The following is a 20,167-nucleotide window of genomic DNA, read 5'->3' on the forward strand; positions in this document are numbered from 1 at the left end:
CTGAATGCTCAGATCAGAAAGAAGTTTCACAGAATGCTTCTGTGTAGTTTATATTTGAATATGTTCCTTTTTCCACTACTACGCTCTTAGCGCTCCAAATGTCCAGTTGCATTTTCTACAGAAAGAGTGTTCAGATCTGCTCAATCAAAAGTATGGTTTAACTCTGTTAGCTGAATGCACAGATCAGAAAGAAGTTTCACCGAATGATTCTGTGTAGTTTATATTTGAAGACATTCCTTTTTCCACTATTACCCTCTTAGCGCTCCGAATCTCCACTTGCATTTTCTACAAAAAGAGTGTTTCATAACTGCTCAATCAAAAATATGTTTTATCTCTGTTAACTGAATTTACAGATCAGAAATATGTTTCACAGAATGCATCTGTGTAGTTTTTATTTGAAGATATTCTTTTTCAAAATGTAGGCCTCTTAGCGCTTAGCATGTCCAATTGCAGTTTCTACAGAAAGAGTGTTTCAGAACGGCTCAATCAAAAGTAAGGTTCAATTCTGTTAGTTGAATGCACAGAACAGGAAGAATTTTCACAGAATGCTACTGTGTAGTTTATATTTGAATATATTCCTTTTTCCACTATTACCCTATTAGCGCTCCGAATGTCCACTTGCATTTTCTACAGAAAGAGTGTTCAGAACTGCGCAATCAAAAGTATGGTATAACTCTGTTAGCTTAATGAATATATCAGAAATAAGTTTCACACAATGCTTCTGTGTAGTTTTTATTTGAAGATATTATTTTTCCCAATAAAGGTCTCTTAGCGCTCAGAATATCCAATTGCAGTTTCTACAGAAAGAGTGTTTCAGAAAGGCTCAATCAAAAGTAAGGTTCAACTCTGTTAGTTGAATGCACAGAACAGAAAGAAGTTTCATACAATGCTTCCGTGTAGTTTATATTTGAACATATTCTTTTTTCCACTATTACCCACTTAGCGCTACGAATGTCCAGTTGCATTTTCTACAGACAGAGTGTTTCAAAACTGCTCAATCAAAAGTATGGTTTAACTCTGTTAGCTGAATGCTCAGATCAGAAAGAAGTTTCACAGAATGCTTCTGTGTAGTTCATATTTGAATATATTCCTTTTTCCACTACTACTCTCTTAGCGCTCCAAATGTCCAGTTGCATTTTCTACAGAAAGAGAGTTCAGATCTGCTGAATCAAAATTATGGTTTAACTCTGTTAGCTGAATGCACAGATCAGAAAGAAGTTTCACCGAATGATTCTGTGTAGTTTATATTTGGAGACATTCCTTTTTCCACTATTACCCTCTTAGCGCTCCGAATCTCCACTTGCATTTTCTACAGAAAGAGTGTTTCAGAACGGCTCAATCAAAACTAAGGTTCAACTCTTTTAGTTGAACAAACAGAACAGAAAGAAGTTTCACACAATTCTTCTGTGTAGTTTTTATTTGTAGACATTCTTTTTCCCAATATAGGCCTCTTAGCGCTCAGAATGTCCAATTGCAGTTTCTACAGAAAGAGTGTTTCAGAACGGCTCAATCAAAAGTAAGGTTCAACTCTGTTAGTTGAATGCACAGAACAGAAAGAAGTTTCATACAATGCTTCTGTGTAGTTTATATTTGAACATATTCTTTTTTCCACTATTACCCACTTAGCGCTACGAATGTCCAGTTGCATTTTCTACAGACAGAGTGTTTCAAAACTGCTCAATCAAAAGTATGGTTTAACTCTGTTAGCTGAATGCTCAGATCAGAAAGAAGTTTCACAGAATGCTTCTGTGTAGTTTATATTTGAATATATTCCTTTTTCCACTACTACGCTCTTAGCGCTCCAAATGTCCAGTTGCATTTTCTACAGAAAGAGTGTTCAGATCTGCTCAATCAAAATTATGGTTTAACTCTGTTAGCTGAATGCACAGATCAGAAAGAAGTTTCACCGAATGATTCTGTGTAGTTTATATTTGAAGACATTCCTTTTTCCACTATTACCCTCTTAGCGCTCTGAATCTCCACTTGCATTTTCTACAAAAAGAGTGTTTCATAACTGCTCAATCAAAAATATGTTTTATCTCTGTTAACTGAATTTACAGATCAGAAATAAGTTTCACAGAATGCATCTGTGTGGTTTTTATTTGAAGTTATTCTTTTTCAAAATGTAGGCCTCTTAGCGCTTAGCATGTCCAATTGCAGTTTCTACAGAAAGAGTGTTTCAGAACGGCTCAATCAAAAGTAAGGTTCAAATCTGTTCGTTGAATGCACAGAACAGGAAGAATTTTCACAGAATGCTACTGTGTAGTTTATATTTGAATATATTCCTTTTTCCACTATTACCCTCTTAGCGCTCCGAATGTCCACTTGCATTTTCTACAGAAAGAGTGTTCAGAACTGCGCAATCAAAAGTATGGTTTAACTCTGTTAGCTTAATGAACATATCAGAAATAAGTTTCACACAATGCTTCTGTGTAGTTTTTATTTGAAGATATTATTTTTCCCAATATAGGCCTCTTAGCGCTCAGAATGTCCAATTGCAGTTTCTACAGAAAGAGAGTTTCAGAAAGGCTCAATCAAAAGTAAGGTTCAACTCTGTTAGTTGAATGCACAGAACAGAAAGAAGTTTCATACAATGCTTCTGTGTAGTTTATATTTGAACATATTCTTTTTTCCACTATTACCCACTTAGCGCTACGAATGTCCAGTTGCATTTTCTACAGACAGAGTGTTTCAAAACTGCTCAATCAAAAGTATGGTTTAACTCTGTTAGCTGAATGCTCAGATCAGAAAGAAGTTTCACAGAATGCTTCTGTGTAGTTTATATTTGAATATATTCCTTTTTCCACTACTACTCTCTTAGCGCTCCAAATGTCCAGTTGCATTTTCTACAGAAAGAGAGTTCAGATCTGCTCAATCAATAGTATGGTTTAACTCTGTTAGCTGAATGCACAGATCAGAAAGAAGTTTCACCGAATGATTCTGTGGAGTTTATATTTGGAGACATTCCTTTTTCCACTATTACCCTCTTAGCGCTCCGAATCTCCACTTGCATTTTCTACAGAAAGAGTGTTTCAGAACGGCTCAATCAAAACTAAGGTTCAACTCTTTTAGTTGAACAAACAGAACAGAAAGAAGTTTCACACAATTCTTCTGTGTAGTTTTTATTTGTAGACATTCTTTTTCCCAATATAGGCCTCTTAGCGCTCAGAATGTCCAATTGCAGTTTCTACAGAAAGAGTGTTTCAGAACGGCTCAATCAAAAGTAAGGTTCAACTCTGTTAGTTGAATGCACAGAACAGAAAGAAGTTTCATACAATGCTTCTGTGTAGTTTATATTTGAACATATTCTTTTTTCCACTATTACCCACTTAGCGCTACGAATGTCCAGTTGCATTTTCTACAGACAGAGTGTTTCAAAACTGCTCAATCAAAAGTATGGTTTAACTCTGTTAGCTGAATGCTCACATCAGAAAGAAGTTTCACAGAATGCTTCTGTGTAGTTTATATTTGAATATATTCCTTTTTCCACTACTACGCTCTTAGCGCTCCAAATGTCCAGTTGCATTTTCTACAGAAAGAGTGTTCAGATCTGCTCAATCAAAAGTATGGTTTAACTCTGTTAGCTGAATGCACAGATCAGAAAGAAGTTTCACTGAATGATTCTGTGTAGTTTATATTTGAAGACATTCCTTTTTCGACTATTACCCTCTTAGCGCTCCGAATCTCCACTTGCATTTTCTACAAAAAGAGTGTTTCATAACTGATCAATCAAAAATATGTTTTATCTCTGTTAACTGAATTTACAGATCAGAAATAAGTTTCACAGAATGCATCTGTGTAGTTTTTATTTGAAGATATTCTTTTTCAAAATGTAGGCCTCTTAGCGCTTAGCATGTCCAATTGCAGTTTCTACAGAAAGAGTGTTTCAGAACGGCTCAATCAAAAGTAAGGTTCATCTCTGTAAGTTGAATGCACAGAACAGGAAGAATTTTCACAGAATGCTACTGTGTAGTTTATATTTGAATATATTCCTTTTTCCACTATTACCCTCTTAGCGCTCCGAATGTCCACTTGCATTTTCTACAGAAAGAGTGTTCAGAACTGCGCAATCAAAAGTATGGTTTAACTCTGTTAGCTTAATGAACATATCAGAAATAAGTTTCACACAATGCTTCTGTGTAGTTTTTATTTGAAGATATTATTTTTCCCAATATAGGCCTCTTAGCGCTCAGAATGTCCAATTGCAGTTTCTACAGAAAGAGTGTTTCAGAAAGGCTCAATCAAAAGTAAGGTTCAACTCTGTTAGTTGAATGCACAGAACAGAAAGAAGTTTCATACAATGCTTCTGTGTAGTTTATATTTGAACATATTCTTTTTTCCACTATTACCCACTTAGCGCTACGAATGTCCAGTTGCATTTTCTACAGACAGAGTGTTTCAAAACTGCTCAATCAAAAGTATGGTTTAACTCTGTTAGCTGAATGCTCAGATCAGAAAGAAGTTTCACAGAATGCTTCTGTGTAGTTTATATTTGAATATATTCCTTTTTCCACTACTACTCTCTTAGCGCTCCAAATGTCCAGTTGCAATTTCTACAGAAAGTGAGTTCAGATCTGCTCAATCAAAAGTATGGTTTAACTCTGTTAGCTGAATGCACAGATCAGAAAGAAGTTTCACCGAATGATTCTGTGTAGTTTATATTTGGAGATATTCCTTTTTCCACTATTACCCTCTTAGCGCTCCGAATCTCCACTTGCATTTTCTACAGAAAGTGTGTTTCAGAACGGCTCAATCAAAACTAAGGTTCAACTCTTTTAGTTGAACAAACAGAACAGAAAGAAGTTTCACACAATTCTTCTGTGTAGTTTTTATTTGTAGACATTCTTTTTCCCAATATAGGCCTCTTAGCGCTCAGAATGTCCAATTGCAGTTTCTACAGAAAGAGTGTTTCAGAACGGCTCAATCAAAAGTAAGGTTCAACTCTGTTAGTTGAATGCACAGAACAGAAAGAAGTTTCATACAATGCTTCTGTGTAGTTTATATTTGAACATATTCTTTTTTCCACTATTACCCACTTAGCGCTACGAATGTCCAGTTGCATTTTCTACAGACAGAGTGTTTCAAAACTGCTCAATCAAAAGTATGGTTTAACTCTGTTAGCTGAATGCTCAGATCAGAAAGAAGTTTCACAGAATGCTTCTGTGTAGTTTATATATGAATATATTCCTTTTTCCACTACTACGCTCTTAGCGCTCCAAATGTCCAGTTGCATTTTCTACAGAAAGAGTGTTCAGATCTGCTCAATCAAAAGTATGGTTTAACTCTGTTAGCTGAATGCACAGATCAGAAAGAAGTTTCACCGAATGATTCTGTGTAGTTTATATTTGAAGACATTCCTTTTTCCACTATTACCCTCTTAGCGCTCCGAATCTCCACTTGCATTTTCTACAAAAAGAGTGTTTCATAACTGCTCAATCAAAAATATGTTTTATCTCTGTTAACTGAATTTACAGATCAGAAATAAGTTTCACAGAATGCATCTGTGTAGTTTTAATTTGAAGATATTCTTTTTCAAAATGTAGGCCTCTTAGCGCTTAGCATGTCCAATTGCAGTTTCTACAGAAAGAGTGTTTCAGAACGGCTCAATCAAAAGTAAGGTTCAACTCTGTTAGTTGAATGCACAGAACAGGAAGAATTTTCACAGAATGCTACTGTGCAGTTTATATTTGAATATATTCCTTTTTCCACTATTACCCTCTTAGCGCTCCGAATGTCCACTTGCATTTTCTACAGAAAGAGTGTTCAGAACTGCGCAATCAAAAGTATGGTTTAACTCTGTTAGCTTAATGAACATATCAGAAATAAGTTTCACACAATGCTTCTGTGTAGTTTTTATTTGAAGATATTATTTTTCCCAATATAGGCCTCTTAGCGCTCAGAATGTCCAATTGCAGTTTCTACAGAAAGAGTGTTTCGGATGTGCTCAATCAAAAGAAAGGTTCAACTCTGTTAGTTGAATGCACAGAACAGAAAGAAGTTTCATACAATGCTTCTGTGTAGTTTATATTTGAACATATTCTTTTTTCCACTATTACCCACTTAGCGCTACGAATGTCCAGTTGCATTTTCTACAGACAGAGTGTTTCAAAACTGCTCAATCAAAAGTATGGTTTAACTCTGTTAGCTGAATGCTCAGATCAGAAAGAAGTTTCACAGAATGCTTCTGTGTAGGTTATATTTGAATATATTCCTTTTTCCACTACTACTCTCTTAGCGCTCCAAATGTCCAGTTGCATTTTCTACAGAAAGAGAGTTCAGATCTGCTCAATCAAAAGTATGTTTTAACTCTGTTAGCTGAATGCACAGATCAGAAAGAAGTTTCACCGAATGATTCTGTGTAGTTTATATTTGGAGACATTCCTTTTTCCACTATTACCCTCTTAGCGCTCCGAATCTCCACTTGCATTTTCTACAGAAAGAGTGTTTCAGAACGGCTCAATCAAAACTAAGGTTCAACTCTTTTAGTTGAACAAAGAGAACAGAAAGAAGTTTCAAACAATTCTTCTGTGTAGTTTTTATTTGTAGACATTCTTTTTCCCAATATAGGCCTCTTAGCGCTCAGAATGTCCAATAGCAGTTTCTACAGAAAGAGTGTTTCAGAACGGCTCAATCAAAAGTAAGGTTCAACTCTGTTAGTTGAATGCACAGAACAGAAAGAAGTTTCATACAATGCTTCTGTGTAGTTTATATTTGAACATATACTTTTTTCCACTATTACCCACTTAGCGCTACGAATGTCCAGTTGCATTTTCTACAGACAGAGTGTTTCAAAACTGCTCAATCAAAAGTATGGTTTAACTCTGTTAGCTGAATGCTCAGATCAGAAAGAAGTTTCACAGAATGCTTCTGTGTAGTTTATATATGAATATATTCCTTTTTCCACTACTACGCTCTTAGCGCTCCAAATGTCCAGTTGCATTTTCTACAGAAAGAGTGTTCAGATCTGCTCAATCAAAAGTATGGTTTAACTCTGTTAGCTGAATGCACAGATCAGAAAGAAGTTTCACCGAATGATTCTGTGTAGTTTATATTTGAAGACATTCCTTTTTCCACTATTACCCTCTTAGCGCTCCGAATCTCCACTTGCATTTTCTACAAAAAGAGTGTTTCATAACTGCTCAATCAAAAATATGTTTTATCTCTGTTAACTGAATTTACAGATCAGAAATAAGTTTCACAGAATGCATCTGTGTAGTTTTAATTTGAAGATATTCTTTTTCAAAATGTAGGCCTCTTAGCGCTTAGCATGTCCAATTGCAGTTTCTACAGAAAGAGTGTTTCAGAACGGCTCAATCAAAAGTAAGGTTCAACTCTGTTAGTTGAATGCACAGAACAGAAAGTAGTTTCATACAATGCTTCTGTGTAGTTTATATTTGAACATATTCTTTTTTCCACTATTACCCACTTAGCGCTAAGAATGTCCAGTTGCATTTTCTACAGACAGAGTGTTTCAAAACTGCTCAATCAAAAGTATGGTATAATTCTGTTAGCTGAATGCTCAGATCAGAAAGAAGTTTCACAGAATGCTTCTGTGTAGTTTATATTTGAATATATTCCTTTTTCCACTACTACGCTCTTAGCGCTCCAAATGTCCAGTTGCATTTTCTACAGAAAGAGAGTTCAGATCTGCTCAATCAAAAGTATGGTTTAACTCTGTTAGCTGAATGCACAGATCAGAAAGAAGTTTCACCGAATGATTCTGTGTAGTTTATATTTGGAGACATTCCTTTTTCCACTACTACCCTCTTAGCGCTCCGAATCTCCACTTGCATTTTCTACAGAAAGAGTGTTTCAGAACGGCTCAATCAAAACTAAGGTTCAACTCTTTTAGTTGAACAAACAGAACAGAAAGAAGTTTCACACAATTCTTCTGTGTAGTTTTTATTTGTAGACATTCTTTTTCCCAATATAGGCCTCTTAGCGCTCAGAATGTCCAATTGCAGTTTCTACAGAAAGAGTGTTTCAGAACGGCTCAATCAAAAGTAAGGTTCAGCTCTGTTAGTTGAATGCACAGAACAGAAAGTTGTTTCATACAATGCTTCTGTGTAGTTTATATTTGAACATATTCTTTTTTCCACTATTACGCACTTAGCGCTACGAATGTCCAGTTGCATTTTCTACAGACAGAGTGTTTCAAAACTGCTCAATCAAAAGTATGGTTTAACTCTGTTAGCTGAATGCTCAGATCAGAAAGACGTTTCACAGAATGCTTCTGTGTAGTTTATATTTGAATATATTCCTTTTTCCACTACTACGCTCTTAGCGCTCCAAATGTCCAGTTGCATTTTCTACAGAAAGAGTGTTCAGATCTGCTCAATCAAAAGTATGGTTTAACTCTGTTAGCTGAATGCACAGATCAGAAAGAAGTTTCACCGAATGATTCTGTGTAGTTTATATTTGAAGACATTCCTTTTTCCACTATTAGCCTCTTAGCGCTCCGAATCTCCACTTGCATTTTCTACAAAGGAGTGTTTCATAACTGCTCAATCAAAATTTGTTTTATCTCTGTTAACTGAATTTACAGATCAGAAATAAGTTTCACAGAATGCATCTGTGTAGTTTTTATTTGAAGATATTCTTTTTCCCAATGTAGGCCTCTTAGCGCTTAGCATGTCCAATTGCTGTTTCTACAGAAAGAGTGTTTCAGAATGGCTCAATCAAAAGTAAGGTTCAACTCTGTTAGTTGAATGCACAGAACAGAAAGAATTTTCACAGAATGCTACTGTGTAGTTTATATTTGAATATATTCCTTTTTCCACTATTACCCTCTTAGCGCTCCGAATGTCCACTTGCATTTTCTACAGAAAGAGTGTTCAGAACTGCGCAATCAAAAGTATGGTTTAACTCTGTTAGCTTAATGAACATATCAGAAATAAGTTTCACACAATGCTTCTGTGTAGTTTTTATTTGAAGATATTATTTTTCCCAATATAGGCCTCTTAGCGCTCAGAATGTCCAATTGCAGTTTCTACAGAAAGAGTGTTTCAGAAAGGCTCAATCAAAAGTAAGGTTCAACTCTGTTAGTTGAATGCACAGAACAGAAAGAAGTTTCATACAATGCTTCTGTGTAGTTTATATTTGAACATATTCTTTTTTCCACTATTACCCACTTAGCGCTACGAATGTCCAGTTGCATTTTCTACAGACAGAGTGTTTCAAAACTGCTCAATCAAAAGTATGGTTTAACTCTGTTAGCTGAATGCTCAGATCAGAAAGAAGTTTCACAGAATGCTTCTGTGTAGTTTATATTTGAATATATTCCTTTTTCCACTACTACTCTCTTAGCGCTCCAAATGTCCAGTTGCATTTTCTACAGAAAGAGAGTTCAGATCTGCTCAATCAAAAGTATGGTTTAACTCTGTTAGCTGAATGCACAGATCAGAAAGAAGTTTCACCGAATGATTCTGTGTAGTTTATATTTGGAGATATTCCTTTTTCCACTATTACCCTCTTAGCGCTCCGAATCTCCACTTGCATTTTCTACAGAAAGAGTGTTTCAGAACGGCTCAATCAAAACTAAGGTTCCACTCTTTTAGTTGAACAAACAGAACAGAAAGAAGTTTCACACAATTCTTCTGTGTAGTTTTTATTTGTAGACATTCTTTTTCCCAATATAGGCCTCTTAGCGCTCAGAATGTCCAATTGCAGTTTCTACAGAAAGAGTGTTTCAGAACGGCTCAATCAAAATTAAGGTTCAACTCTGTTAGTTGAATGCACAGAACAGAAAGAAGTTTCATACAATGCTTCTGTGTAGTTTATATTTGAACATATTCTTTTTTTCACTATTACCCACTTAGCGCTTCGAATGTCCAGTTGCATTTTCTACAGACAGAGTGTTTCAAAACTGCTCAATCAAAAGTATGGTTTAACTCTGTTAGCTGAATGCTCAGATCAGAAAGAAGTTTCACAGAATGCTTCTGTGTAGTTTATATTTGAATATATTCCTTTTTCCACTACTACGCTCTTAGCGCTCCAAATGTCCAGTTGCATTTTCTACAGAAAGAGTGTTCAGATCTGCTCAATCAAAAGTATGGTTTAACTCTGTTAGCTGAATGCACAGATCAGAAAGAAGTTTCACCGAATGATTCTGTGTAGTTTATATATGAAGACATTCCTTTTTCCACTATTACCCTCTTAGCGCTCCGAATCTCCACTTGCATTTTCTACAAAAAGAGTGTTTCATAACTGCTCAATCAAAAATATGTTTTATCTCTGTTAACTGAATTTACAGATCAGAAATAAGTTTCACAGAATGCATCTGTGTAGTTTTTATTTGAAGATATTCTTTTTCAAAATGTAGGCCTCTTAGCGCTTAGCATGTCCAATTGCAGTTTCTACAGAAAGAGTGTTTCAGAACGGCTCAATCAAAAGTAAGGTTCAACTCTGTTAGTTGAATGCACAGAACAGGAAGTATTTTCACAGAATGCTACTGTGTAGTTTATATTAGAATATATTCCTTTTTCCACTATTACCCTCTTAGCGCTCCGAATGTCCACTTGCATTTTCTACAGAAAGAGTGTTCAGAACTGCGCAATCAAAAGTATGGTTTAACTCTGTTAGCTTAATGAACATATCAGAAATAAGTTTCACACAATGCTTCTGTGTAGTTTTTATTTGAAGATATTATTTTTCCCAATATAGGCCTCTTAGCGCTCAGAATGTCCAATTGCAGTTTCTACAGAAAGAGTGTTTCGGAAAGGCTCAATCAAAAGTAAGGTTCAACTCTGTTAGTTGAATGCACAGAACAGAAAGTAGTTTCATACAATGCTTCTGTGTAGTTTATATTTGAACATATTCTTTTTTCCACTATTACCCACTTAGCGCTAAGAATGTCCAGTTGCATTTTCTACAGACAGAGTGTTTCAAAACTGCTCAATCAAAAGTATGGTATAATTCTGTTAGCTGAATGCTCAGATCAGAAAGAAGTTTCACAGAATGCTTCTGTGTAGTTTATATTTGAATATATTCCTTTTTCCACTACTACGCTCTTAGCGCTCCAAATGTCCAGTTTCATTTTCTACAGAAAGAGAGTTCAGATCTGCTCAATCAAAAGTATGGTTTAACTCTGTTAGCTGAATGCACAGATCAGAAAGAAGTTTCACCGAATGATTCTGTGTAGTTTATATTTGGAGACATTCCTTTTTCCACTACTACCCTCTTAGCGCTCCGAATCTCCACTTGCATTTTCTACAGAAAGAGTGTTTCAGAACGGCTCAATCAAAACTAAGGTTCAACTCTTTTAGTTGAACAAACAGAACAGAAAGAAGTTTCACACAATTCTTCTGTGTAGTTTTTATTTGTAGACATTCTTTTTCCCAATATAGGCCTCTTAGCGCTCAGAATGTCCAATTGCAGTTTCTACAGAAAGAGTGTTTCAGAACGGCTCAATCAAAAGTAAGGTTCAGCTCTGTTAGTTGAATGCACAGAACAGAAAGATGTTTCATACAATGCTTCTGTGTAGTTTATATTTGAACATATTCTTTTTTCCACTATTACGCACTTAGCGCTACGAATGTCCAGTTGCATTTTCTACAGACAGAGTGTTTCAAAACTGCTCAATCAAAAGTATGGTTTAACTCTGTTAGCTGAATGCTCAGATCAGAAAGACGTTTCACAGAATGCTTCTGTGTAGTTTATATTTGAATATATTCCTTTTTCCACTACTACGCTCTTAGCGCTCCAAATGTCCAGTTGCATTTTCTACAGAAAGAGTGTTCAGATCTGCTCAATCAAAAGTATGGTTTAACTCTGTTAGCTGAATGCACAGATCAGAAAGAAGTTTCACCGAATGATTCTGTGTAGTTTATATTTGAAGACATTCCTTTTTCCACTATTAGCCTCTTAGCGCTCCGAATCTCCACTTGCATTTTCTACAAAGGAGTGTTTCATAACTGCTCAATCAAAAATATGTTTTATCTCTGTTAACTGAATTTACAGATCAGAAATAAGTTTCACAGAATGCATCTGTGTAGTTTTTATTTGAAGATATTCTTTTTCCCAATGTAGGCCTCTTAGCGCTTAGCATGTCCAATTGCTGTTTCTACAGAAAGAGTGTTTCAGAATGGCTCAATCAAAAGTAAGGTTCAACTCTGTTAGTTGAATGCACAGAACAGAAAGAATTTTCACAGAATGCTACTGTGTAGTTTATATTTGAATATATTCCTTTTTCCACTATTACCCTCTTAGCGCTCCGAATGTCCACTTGCATTTTCTACAGAAAGAGTGTTCAGAACTGCGCAATCAAAAGTATGGTTTAACTCTGTTAGCTTAATGAACATATCAGAAATAAGTTTCACACAATGCTTCTGTGTAGTTTTTATTTGAAGATATTATTTTTCCCAATATAGGCCTCTTAGCGCTCAGAATGTCCAATTGCAGTTTCTACAGAAAGAGTGTTTCAGAAAGGCTCAATCAAAAGTAAGGTTCAACTCTGTTAGTTGAATGCACAGAACAGAAAGAAGTTTCATACAATGCTTCTGTGTAGTTTATATTTGAACATATTCTTTTTTCCACTATTACCCACTTAGCGCTACGAATGTCCAGTTGCATTTTCTACAGACAGAGTGTTTCAAAACTGCTCAATCAAAAGTATGGTTTAACTCTGTTAGCTGAATGCTCAGATCAGAAAGAAGTTTCACAGAATGCTTCTGTGTAGTTTATATTTGAATATATTCCTTTTTCCACTACTACTCTCTTAGCGCTCCAAATGTCCAGTTGCATTTTCTACAGAAAGAGAGTTCAGATCTGCTCAATCAAAAGTATGGTTTAACTCTGTTAGCTGAATGCACAGATCAGAAAGAAGTTTCACCGAATGATTCTGTGTAGTTTATATTTGGAGATATTCCTTTTTCCACTATTACCCTCTTAGCGCTCCGAATCTCCACTTGCATTTTCTACAGAAAGAGTGTTTCAGAACGGCTCAATCAAAACTAAGGTTCCACTCTTTTAGTTGAACAAACAGAACAGAAAGAAGTTTCACACAATTCTTCTGTGTAGTTTTTATTTGTAGACATTCTTTTTCCCAATATAGGCCTCTTAGCGCTCAGAATGTCCAATTGCAGTTTCTACAGAAAGAGTGTTTCAGAACGGCTCAATCAAAAGTAAGGTTCAACTCTGTTAGTTGAATGCACAGAACAGAAAGAAGTTTCATACAATGCTTCTGTGTAGTTTATATTTGAACATATTCTTTTTTCCACTATTAACCACTTAGCGCTACGAATGTCCAGTTGCATTTTCTACAGACAGAGTGTTTCAAAACTGCTCAATCAAAAGTATGGTTTAACTCTGTTAGCTGAATGCTCAGATCAGAAAGAAGTTTCACAGAATGCTTCTGTGTAGTTTATATATGAATATATTACTTTTTCCACTACTACGCTCTTAGCGCTCCAAATGTCCAGTTGTATTTTCTACAGAAAGAGTGTTCAGATCTGCTCAATCAAAAGTATGGTTTAACTCTGTTAGCTGAATGCACAGATCAGAAAGAAGTTTCACCGAAAGATTCTGTGTAGTTCATATTTGAAGTCATTCCTTTTTCCATTATTACCCTCTTAGCGCTCCGAATCTACACTTGCATTTTCTACAAAAAGAGTGTTTCATAACTGCTCAATCAAAAATATGTTTTATCTCTGTTAACTGAATTTACAGATCAGAAATAAGTTTCACAGAATGCATCTGTGTAGTTTTTATTTGAAGATATTTTTTTTCAAAATGTAGGCCTCTTAGCGCTTAGCATGTCCAATTGCAGTTTCTCCAGAAAGAGTGTTTCAGAACGGCTCAATCAAAAGTAAGGTTCAACTCTGTTAGTTGAATGCACAGAACAGGAAGAATTTTCACAGAATGCTACTGTGTAGTTTATATTTGAATATATTCCTTTTTCCACTATTAACCTCTTAGCGCTCCGAATGTCCACTTGCATTTTCTACAGAAAGAGTGTTCAGAACTGCGCAATCAAAAGTATGGTTTAACTCTGTTAGCTTAATGAACATATCAGAAATAAGTTTCACACAATGCTTCTGTGTAGTTTTTATTTGAAGATATTATTTTTCCCAATATAGGCCTCTTAGCGCTCAGAATGTCCAATTGCAGTTTCTACAGAAAGAGTGTTTCGGAAAGGCTCAATCAAAAGTAAGGTTCAAATCTGTTAGTTGAATGCACAGAACAGAAAGAAGTTTCATACAATGCTTCTGTGTAGTTTATATTTGAACATATTTTTTTCCACTATTACCCACTTAGCGCTACGAATGTCCAGTTGCATTTTCTACAGACAGAGTGTTTCAAAACTGCTCAATCAAAAGTATGGTTTAACTCTGTTAGCTGAATGCTCAGATCAGAAAGAAGTTTCACAGAATGCTTCTGTGTAGTTTATATTTGAATATATTCCTTTTTCCACTACTACTCTCTTAGCGCCCCAAATGTCCAGTTGCATTTTCTACAGAAAGAGAGTTCAGATCTCCTCAATCAAAAGTATGGTTTAACTCTGTTAGCTGAATGCACAGATCAGAAAGAAGTTTCACCGAATGATTCTGTGTAGTTTATATTTGGAGACATTCCTTTTTCCACTATTACCCTCTTAGCGCTCCGAATCTCCACTTGCATTTTCTACAGAAAGAGTGTTTCAGAACGGCTCAATCAAAACTAAGGTTCAACTCTTTTAGTTGAACAAACAGAACAGAAAGAAGTTTCACACAATTCTTCTGTGTAGTTTTTATTTGTAGACATTCTTTTTCCCAATATAGGCCTCTTAGCGCTCAGAATGTCCAATTGCAGTTTCTACAGAAAGAGTGTTTCAGAACGGCTCAATCAAAAGTAAGGTTCAACTCTGTTAGTTGAATGCACAGAACAGAAAGAAGTTTCATACAATGCTTCTGTGTAGTTTATATTTGAACATATTCTTTTTTCCACTATTACCCACTTAGCGCTACGAATGTCCAGTTGCATTTTCTACAGACAGAGTGTTTCAAAACTGCTCAATCAAAAGTATGGTTTAACTCTGTTAGCTGAATGCTCAGATCAGAAAGAAGTTTCACAGAATGCTTCTGTGTAGTTTATATTTGAATATATTCCTTTTTCCACTACTACGCTCTTAGCGCTCCAAATGTCCAGTTGCATTTTCTACAGAAAGAGTGTTCAGATCTGCTCAATCAAAAGTATGGTTTAACTCTGTTAGCTGAATGCACAGATCAGAAAGATGTTTCACCGAATGATTCTGTGTAGTTTATATTTGAAGACATTCCTTTTTCCACTATTACCCTCTTAGCGCTCCGAATCTCCACTTGCATTTTCTACAAAAGAGTGTTTCATAACTGCTCATTCAAAAATATGTTTTATCTCTGTTAACTGAATTTACAGATCAGAAATAAGTTTCACAGAATGCATCTGTGTAGTTTTTATTTGAAGATATTCTTTTTCAAAATGTAGGCCTCTTAGCGCTTAGCATGTCCAATTGCAGTTTCTACAGAAACAGTGTTTCAGAATGGCTCAATAAAAAGTAAGGTTCAACTCTGTTAGTTGAATGCACAGAACAGAAAGAATTTTCACAGAATGCTACTGTGTAGTTTATATTTGAATATATTCCTTTTTCCACTATTACCCTCTTAGCGCTCCGAATGTCCACTTGCATTTTCTACAGAAAGAGTGTTCAGAACTGCGCAATCAAAAGTATGGTTTAACTCTGTTAGCTTAATGAACATATCAGAAATAAGTTTCACACAATGCTTCTGTGTAGTTTTTATTTGAAGATATTATTTTTCCCAATATAGGCCTCTTAGCGCTCAGAATGTCCAATTGCAGTTTCTACAGAAAGAGTGTTTCAGAAAGGCTCAATCAAAAGTAAGGTTCAACTCTGTTAGTTGAATGCACAGAACAGAAAGAAGTTTCATACAATGCTTCTGTGTAGTTTATATTTGAACATATTCTTTTTTGCACTATTACCCACTTAGCGCTACGAATGTCCAGTTGCATTTTCTACAGACAGAGTGTTTCAAAACTGCTCAATCAAAAGTATGGTTTAACTCTGTTAGCTGAATGCTCAGATCAGAAAGAAGTTTCACAGAATGCTTCTGTGTAGTTTATATTTGAATATATTCCTTTTTCCACTACTACTCTCTTAGCGCTCCAAATGTCCAGTTGCATTTTCTACAGAAAGAGAGTTCAGATCTGCTCAATCAAAAGTATGGTTTAACTCTGTTAGCTGAATGCACAGATCAGAAAGAAGTTTCACCGAATGATTCTGTGTAGTTTATATTTGGAGATATTCCTTTTTCCACTATTACCCTCTTAGCGCTCCGAATCTCCACTTGCATTTTCTACAGAAAGAGTGTTTCAGAACGGCTCAATCAAAACTAAGGTTCCACTCTTTTAGTTGAACAAACAGAACAGAAAGAAGTTTCACACAATTCTTCTGTGTAGTTTTTATTTGTAGACATTCTTTTTCCCAATATAGGCCTCTTAGCGCTCAGAATGTCCAATTGCAGTTTCTACAGAAAGAGTGTTTCAGAACGGCTCAATCAAAAGTAAGGTTCAACTCTGTTAGTTGAATGCACAGAACAGAAAGAAGTTTCATACAATGCTTCTGTGTAGTTTATATTTGAACATATTCTTTTTTCCACTATTACCCACTTAGCGCTACGAATGTCCAGTTGCATTTTCTACAGACAGAGTGTTTCAAAACTGCTCAATCAAAAGTATGGTTTAACTCTGTTAGCTGAATGCTCAGATCAGAAAGAAGTTTCACAGAATGCTTCTGTGTAGTTTATATATGAATATATTACTTTTTCCACTACTACGCTCTTAGCGCTCCAAATGTCCAGTTGTATTTTCTACAGAAAGAGTGTTCAGATCTGCTCAATCAAAAGTATGGTTTAACTCTGTTAGCTGAATGCACAGATCAGAAAGAAGTTTCACCGAAAGATTCTGTGTAGTTTATATTTGAAGACATTCCTTTTTCCACTATTACCCTCTTAGCGCTCCGAATCTCCACTTGCATTTTCTACAAAAAGAGTGTTTCATAACTGCTCAATCAAAAATATGTTTTATCTCTGTTAACTGAATTTACAGATCAGAAATAAGTTTCACAGAATGCATCTGTGTAGTTTTTATTTGAAGATATTCTTTTTCAAAATGTAGGCCTCTTAGCGCTTAGCATGTCCAATTGCAGTTTCTCCAGAAAGAGTGTATCAGAACGGCTCAATCAAAAGTAAGGTTCAACTCTGTTAGTTGAATGCACAGAACAGGAAGAATTTTCACAGAATGCTACTGTGTAGTTTATATTTGAATATATTCCTTTTTCCACTATTAACCTCTTAGCGCTCCGAATGTCCACTTGCATTTTCTACAGAAAGTGTGTTCAGAACTGCGCAATCAAAAGTATGGTTTAACTCTGTTAGCTTAATGAACATATCAGAAATAAGTTTCACACAATGCTTCTGTGTAGTTTTTATTTGAAGATATTATTTTTCCCAATATAGGCCTCTTAGCGCTCAGAATGTCCAATTGCAGTTTCTACAGAAAGAGTGTTTCGGAAAGGCTCAATCAAAAGTAAGGTTCAAATCTGTTAGTTGAATGCACAGAACAGAAAGAAGTTTCATACAATGCTTCTGTGTAGTTTATATTTGAACATATTTTTTTCCACTATTACCCACTTAGCGCTACGAATGTCCAGTTGCATTTTCTACAGACAGAGTGTTTCAAAACTGCTCAATCAAAAGTATGGTTTAACTCTGTTAGCTGAATGCTCAGATCAGAAAGAAGTTTCACAGAATGCTTCTGTGTAGTTTATATTTGAATATATTCCTTTTTCCACTACTACTCTCTTAGCGCCCCAAATGTCCAGTTGCATTTTCTACAGAAAGAGAGTTCAGATCTGCTCAATCAAAAGTATGGTTTAACTCTGTTAGCTGAATGCACAGATCAGAAAGAAGTTTCACCGAATGATTCTGTGTAGTTTATATTTGGAGACATTCCTTTTTCCACTATTACCCTCTTAGCGCTCCGAATCTCCACTTGCATTTTCTACAGAAAGAGTGTTTCAGAACGGCTCAATCAAAACTAAGGTTCAACTCTTTTAGTTGAACAAACAGAACAGAAAGAAGTTTCACACAATTCTTCTGTGTAGTTTTTATTTGTAGACATTCTTTTTCCCAATATAGGCCTCTTAGCGCTCAGAATGTCCAATTGCAGTTTCTACAGAAAGAGTGTTTCAGAACGGCTCAATCAAAAGTAAGGTTCAACTCTGTTAGTTGAATGCACAGAACAGAAAGAAGTTTCATACAATGCTTCTGTGTAGTTTATATTTGAACATATTCTTTTTTCCACTATTACCCACTTAGCGCTACGAATGTCCAGTTGCATTTTCTACAGACAGAGTGTTTCAAAACTGCTCAATCAAAAGTATGGTTTAACTCTGTTAGCTGAATGCTCAGATCAGAAAGAAGTTTCACAGAATGCTTCTGTGTAGTTTATATATGAATATATTACTTTTTCCACTACTACGCTCTTAGCGCTCCAAATGTCCAGTTGTATTTTCTACAGAAAGAGTGTTCAGATCTGCTCAATCAAAAGTATGGTTTAACTCTGTTAGCTGAATGCACAGATCAGAAAGAAGTTTCACCGAAAGATTCTGTGTAGTTTATATTTGAAGACATTCCTTTTTCCACTATTACCCTCTTAGCGCTCCGAATCTCCACTTGCATTTTCTACAAAAAGAGTGTTTCATAACTGCTCAATCAAAAATATGTTTTATCTCTGTTAACTGAATTTACAGATCAGAAATAGGTTTCACAGAATGCATCTGTGTAGTTTTTATTTGAAGATATTCTTTTTCAAAATGTAGGCCTCTTAGCGCTTAGCATGTCCAATTGCAGTTTCTCCAGAAAGAGTGTTTCAGAACGGCTCAATCAAAAGTAAGGTTCAACTCTGTTAGTTGAATGCACAGAACAGGAAGAATTTTCACAGAATGCTACTGTGTAGTTTATATTTGAATATATTCCTTTTTCCACTATTAACCTCTTAGCGCTCCGAATGTCCACTTGCATTTTCTACAGAAAGAGTGTTCAGAACTGCGCAATCAAAAGTATGGTTTAACTCTGTTAGCTTAATGAACATATCAGAAATAAGTTTCACACATTGCTTCTGTGTAGTTTTTATTTGAAGATATTATTTTTCCCAATATAGGCCTCTTAGCGCTCAGAATGTCCAATTGCAGTTTCTACAGAAAGAGTGTTTCGGAAAGGCTCAATCAAAAGTAAGGTTCAAATCTGTTAGTTGAATGCACAGAACAGAAAGAAGTTTCATACAATGCTTCTGTGTAGTTTATATTTGAACATATTCTTTTTTCCACTATTACCCACTTAGCGCTACGAATGTCCAGTTGCATTTTCTACAGACAGAGTGTTTCAAAACTGCTCAATCAAAAGTATGGTTTAACTCTGTTAGCTGAATGCTCAGATCAGAAAGAAGTTTCACAGAATGCTTCTGTGTAGTTTATATTTGAATATATTCCTTTTTCCACTACTACTCTCTTAGCGCTCCAAATGTCCAGTTGCATTTTCTACAGAAAGAGAGTTCAGATCTGCTCAATCAAAAGTATGGTTTAACTCTGTTAGCTGAATGCACAGATCAGAAAGAAGTTTCACCGAATGATTCTGTGTAGTTTATATTTGGAGACATTCCTTTTTCCACTATTACCCTCTTAGCGCTCCGAATCTCCACTTGCATTTTCTACAGAAAGAGTGTTTCAGAACGGCTCAATCAAAACTAAGGTTCAACTCTTTTAGTTGAACAAACAGAACAGAAAGAAGTTTCACACAATTCTTCTGTGTAGTTTTTATTTGTAGACATTCTTTTTCCCAATATAGGCCTCTTAGCGCTCAGAATGTCCAATTGCAGTTTCTACAGAAAGAGTGTTTCAGAACGGCTCAATCAAAAGTAAGGTTCAACACTGTTAGTTGAATGCACAGAACAGAAAGAAGTTTCATACAATGCTTCTGTGTAGTTTATATTTGAACATATTCTTTTTTCCACTATTACCCACTTAGCGCTACGAATGTCCAGTTGCATTTTCTACAGACAGAGTGTTTCAAAACTGCTCAATCAAAAGTATGGTTTAACTCTGTTAGCTGAATGCTCAGATCAGAAAGAAGTTTCACAG

The sequence above is a fragment of the Symphalangus syndactylus genome, chromosome 23 (assembly GCF_028878055.3).
Source record: "Symphalangus syndactylus isolate Jambi chromosome 23, NHGRI_mSymSyn1-v2.1_pri, whole genome shotgun sequence".
In the NCBI taxonomy this organism is placed as follows: domain Eukaryota; kingdom Metazoa; phylum Chordata; class Mammalia; order Primates; family Hylobatidae; genus Symphalangus; species Symphalangus syndactylus.